The sequence below is a fragment of the Silene latifolia genome, chromosome Y, assembly GCF_048544455.1.
Source record: "Silene latifolia isolate original U9 population chromosome Y, ASM4854445v1, whole genome shotgun sequence".
Lineage (NCBI taxonomy): Eukaryota > Viridiplantae > Streptophyta > Magnoliopsida > Caryophyllales > Caryophyllaceae > Silene > Silene latifolia.
Genome location: NC_133538.1, coordinates 134,983,023 through 134,989,153, shown reverse-complemented (window position 1 = coordinate 134,989,153; position 6,131 = coordinate 134,983,023).

The following is a 6,131-nucleotide window of genomic DNA, read 5'->3' as shown; positions in this document are numbered from 1 at the left end:
TAAGAGTGTTATTTTAACAACAAAAAGTGTTATTTTAGTCCATATAAGTGTAATTTCAGTCCAATGAATTTGTTATTTTAGTCCAGGAGAATGTAATTTTAGTCCGAAAAGTGTAATTTTAGTCAAGAAAAGTATAATTTCACCACTTTGAGAATGTAATTTTAGTCATTGAGAGTGTAACATTAGTCCATAAGTCCAATGAGAATATAACCAAGTCCATTGAGAGTGTAACATTAGTCCAATAGAAGTAAAGGTAATTCTAGCAGAAAAAGTGTAATTCTAACGAAAAAAAGTGTAATTCTAACGAAAAAAAGTGTAATTCTAGCAGAAAAAAGTGTAATTCTAATGAAAAAAAGTGTAATTCTAGCGAGAAAAAATGTAATTCTAACAGAAAAAGTGTAATTCTAACGAAAAAAAGTGTAATTCTAAAGAAAAAGTGTAATTTTAACAGTAAACACTTTTTTTTCAGAATTACACTTTTTTCTTTAGAATTACACTTTTTTTTCGTTAGAATTACACTTTTTTCTGTTAGAATTATACTTTTTTCCGTTAGAATTACACTTTTTTCTGCTAGAATTACACTTTTTTTCATTAGAAAAAAGTGTAATTTTAGCAAAAGAAGTGTAATTCTAACAGAAAAAAGTGTAATTTTAACGAAAAAAAGTGTAATTTTAACGAAAAAAAGTGTAATTTTAGCAGGAGAAGTGTAATTCTAACAGAAAAAAGTGTAATTTTAACGGTAAAAAGTGTAATTTTAACACGAAAAAAATGTAATTTTAACAGAGACAAATGTAATTCTAATAGAAAAAATTGTAATTTTAATGGAGAAAAGTGTAATTTTAATGGAAAAAGTGTAATACCTTAGAAAAAAGACTATATAAAGAGACAAAAAATATAAACAAAAAAGACACAAAATACAAACACCTAAATCTTAAAAAAAAAAAAAAAAAAAAAAAAAAAAAAAACCAACCTAGATCTGAGAATACACGGAGAGGAAAAAAAAAGAAAAAATAAATAAATAAATAAAGCAAAAAAAATGAAACGAAGGACATAATAACGACCCAACTTTACTATAAAAAAAAAGTACAGTTTTGAGAGGAGAGACAAAAAAAAAAAAAAAAAAAAAAAAAAAGGTGAAAACGGCAGCGAAGAGAAGAAGAAAAAAAACCACACCCACCAAACATAGATCTAAAAAAACCACACACACTCCCCTCGTCACAACTTAAGAAAAAAATATTTAAAATAAAAAAATAAAAAAAAAAAAGAAGAAGGGAAGGAGGTGGTGTCGTTGGTGAGGGAAGAAACAAAAAAAAAAAAAAAAAACAAGAAGAAAAACGAGATATCAAAAATGAATATTTAAAATAAAAAAAATCCAGATCTCGAAATAGGAAGAAAAATGAGATATCAAAAACGAAAATTAAGACAAGATCTCATAAATTATTCGAAAATGACGAAGAGGGTTCGGGTTGGGCGTGGTGGACGGCGAGAGCGGGGTGTACGGGGTGGAGAGAGCGGGTTCGGGTTGGAAGTGGTGCACGGCGGGAGCGGCAAAAAAGGAGATTATGGTGGTGGTTGAAGAGGTGACGGGGGTGGTGCGAGGTAGTGGTGGTGCGGGTTCTGGTGGGTTCAGTGCGGTGGTGCGTGTGTGCGGGGTGGTTGAGGGAGGGTGGCACGGGAGGCAGATCTGGGGTGGGGAAGAAGGTGGTTTTGGTGTGCGGTGGTTCTGGTGTGGGGGTGAGGGTGTGGGTCGTGAGTGGTGGGGGTGGGTGGTGGGCGAACTGGCCGTGAGGAGGTGGCCGTAGGGAGGTGGCCGCAGGGAAGAAAGGGAGGATTTTTTTTTGGGGATTTTTAAGTTTTAGAGAGAGGGGAGGAAAAATGAAAGTGTGGGAGATAGAGAGAGAAGTGGTTGAAAGAAACTTTATATATTAAATTAGTTATTGATTAAGTGGGTTAGTAATTAATTAGGGTGAGTAGAGAGATAGAGTGTTAATTAGACTAATAACCACCAATTTTAGCTTCCAATCTCAGCCCTCCATCTCTCTCATCCAAGGGCTCTAGGAGGATTTATGGACTCAAATGTAAGAGGTGGACTCTCTTGATCTTTACACTATATATATATATATATATATATAATAAATACATAAATTAAAAAAAAATTACATTAATAAAAATGCAATTCTTATATTTTCATAGAGGGTCTTATTCTCCTCTATGTTATCCGTCCTCTCCTCCTTAGTTATTTGGAGGTTCCGTTCAGCAGTTGCTATATCGTCATATAGCTGCAACTGCTGCTGCTCCGTCAAGCCATCTTCTTTGGCGTCCTTTAGAATGGATCGAGCATCCGCAAGGTGGCTCCTGAAACTTTCCTCAATGTGGAGCAACCGGCGGATGAAACTGTTGTTGTTCTCGATCATAGTAAGAGTCTTAAGGATGATATCATTCATTTTGTTGGAGTTTGGAGTTTGTTTTGAAAGATTAAGTAGGGTTAATTTATTTGGAGTTTGTTTTAGCAGTTAGGGTTTGGAGATGTATATAGTGAGATAATGGAATGTTAGTTGAGATAATGCATGTATTTATACTAAGCAATGTGTGGTTTGAGTTGTTTTTTAATTAATATATATGTTAGGAAGTTGTGCCATAGTCATCATCATATCTCTCAATGCTGCTTCAAATCTTATTACTAACCCTTCTCATTCCATATTGTCTGTTCATATGCACAGGGATGGCAGTAATAATTCATGCATCGGAATTATAACGGGCCGTAATTATGCATGTATCTAGTAATATTTAATTTAAATTTTTTTTATTTTTTAAGAACAAACAACAACGGTTATTTATAAAAAAAACCGTTGTCTTTAGTTATAACAATGGTTTTGTATATTACAACCGTTGTTATAACTTTCCCACCAAAATTGAGTCACACTTTCCACAACGGATTTTTATACTTAAAACCGTTGTTAATAGTTTTAACAACGGGTTCCTTAAGAAAACCAACCGTTGTTAAAACCTTTTACTACGGACGCTTTAACAACGTCCGCTTTTTTATATAACAACGGTTTTTAACCGTTGTTATAGCCTGTATCTGTAGTAGTGTTTCACAGTCAGAACCCAGCTCGAGAACAGTCGCAACAAGTGATGTGCCTCTTCCAGAGGATGCACTAGATGTTGAGTCTGTTCTGGGTTGGTTTCTGTCTTTGAACTCTTTCTCGCTTTGACGTAGGTTTTTAATTACGCTTTTAATCGACTATTTTTCATATTATTTTTTATAATTTGACCTATTTGTCATATTTTATTTTCTTCTCTTTTATTAGTTTCTTTTCAGATCCCTTTTGAGCGTATTTATGACGTAAATTCAATTTAATCCATTTGTAATCCATCGTAATGTATTTATTTCATATTGCTCTTATATGATTTACTTTCTTGGCATTCACATGTAACGAATCTAATTCCAACTTCGACACAATTGTCTGCTAAACTGTTTGTTCACTGACATAGTCTAATCTCACATGCTAGGTTTAAAATGTTGGATGTTGCATTGCATGCATAAAATTGACGACATATCAAATATAAACAACTTCTCTGATCTTAGTAGAGGCCGCTTTTGAGGCGGGCGGGATTAGGTGTTCAAATAAAGAGCTTCCTAATACGTACCCTCACCCCTTACTCAATTTTTATGTGAACACTCGTGTGCATTGGCATCACGAGAGTCATTCTAGACATAGAATGCTAAGGGTAATGAATTTCTTAGTGTTCATGTCACTACTTTGTGTCTTGACATGGCATGAAGTATTCGAACGATTCCAATTTTCCATAAAAATTGGTGGCGACTCCACAAATGCAAAACTTGTCAAACCTTTCACCGGTTAATGCCTTACAAATCGGTAATAGCCAATGACGTGCTTTGTTCACCAAAGTTCCGTGGGAGAAGTGTCACTGCCTCAAACACAAAACGAGCGGGATGCCGCGCGGCGCGGGTGATTGTGTCCACACAAATCATACCCGGACATATTAACCCGTTCCAAAGTTGATCAAAACGACAAAATAATATAATCGGATAATGGAAGCGATAAAAATAAAATATAAATATTTAAAATAAACCATTAAACTCAGAAAATAATTAAGTTAATAAGGGACTTTCCGAATAAAATATTATTATAAAACACGAGGTGTTACAATCCACCCCCCTAAAAAGAAGTTTCGTCCTCGAAACTTGAAATTCAAAGACAATACCAAAAGAAGGTAAGAATTACAAGTGATCATCAACCAAAAGTCACCTCAGAATCCTAACCGCTACCCACTCTGATCCTTATCAACGCTTAGACCAAATAAAATATCCAAAATTCACAATGTTATTATCATCTCCACTCACTTTACAATCTCAAAAATCACATCAAACTCATATCATCGCAACTCAAAATAATGGTTATGCTAATTTCTTCCCACATACTCTCTCTTATCTCTATAAGACCAGGTCGTCTTAAGCCCACAACGTTTTTCACACATGCATCACCTTAAGCATGTGGTTGACGCTTATAAAGACCATCATATCTCATAAGCCATAATATCATTGAGTGCCTCATTTTCACCAAGTACACTCAACACTTTAAGCAACATTCCTCAATGTAAAACATCCGTCTCATGAAACACTAACTTTTAGTCCATATATTTCAAACATTCTTCCATCATTAACCATCATTCAAAAACATATAACCTCTCATAATTGTGAACTCGTTACTATTACTCCAAATTCATATAACTTTTAACAAATACTCAAATTCTAGCTTACTATTCACCACAAGATATGGCATTGACACAAGCTCCATACAGAAAATCTATATACAAAGAATATCATTTGAATGAGAAAACTCTTCCATTCACAAGTGCCATTAAAATCACTCCGGCCTACTCTACTATCCTCAAAGCGAGTAGTGCTTACTACCATTCACAACTCTTAAGCTCAAAAGACTTTAATATAAAATCCCGATGCTTCTCGAGGGACATTTAATATCCAAAGTCAACAATCTCAAACCTTAAACTCTGACTAAACTGTCATAATTCTATCCAACCTCAATCTTATGACATAATCATTTATCGCACTTGCAAAACCCACTCATTTCCTTTGAACACATGACCGCAACTTTCCTAAGCACCCAAGGAACTATACACCTTTAGTTAAGCTAGTAGCTATTGTACCACAACACATTTGCTTTCGATACCACATTTCCATTAAAGCATAATAATAATAATATCACCGCACTAACCTTATCACCAATGTCCATACAACGACAAGATTATAACCTCAATAGCCAAACATCATACTCGGAGATCTAACACCGCTCGCCAAAGGATCTAAGCTTCCACTACGAGATGATCACAAGTAGCTCTAAATAGGTTTCAAACATTTTTAAGTTACCATAAAATAATAAATAACTTGCGAACCAAAACAAAACATTTCTGTGCAATACCACAAAGCAAAATAGCACATAGTTTTAGGAAGTATAAGCTCAATGAGAAATCAATGTAAAAAGGGTAATTACAAAAGTTCAAAGAAGAAGGAACTGGATTTGAAATAAAGAACAAATAGAGAGTAACGATAGATAAACAGACAGAGGACAAAGACAAAAAGAAACTTTTGGTCAGAAGGCTCAAATAGAAGAGGCAGGGTTAACACGTGCAAGGATGACTGTGGACATGGGCCACCTGCGATGCCCATCCAATCTCTGGATGCGGCAGCGGTCTGAAAGCCATGTGGGAATTATCTGTATGCTTCCCTTTAATAATAAGGATTATAAGGAATTTATAATGATGATAACTAGTCATAAAAGAAAATTACATAAACAAAATAGAAGAGGATGAAGAATCAACCTTCGGTCCTAGCAAATTCGGCCTAAGAACAATATCGCAATGATATTCGCCTATTAGTTGCACCCAAGATGCTCCGAGAAATGCCCCTCAAATTGCTAGAATGAGATCCCCAATTTTCTGTAAAATTTTTAAGGTTTTTGTGTGTGAATTTTTGATGAGAGAAAAGCTAGGTCAAAAATCAATTAGGTTAGAAAATGAATCCCCAATCCCTTTATAATTTCCGAAAATAAAAGAAGGAATAAGGGGAATATTTCTTTCCCTTATCT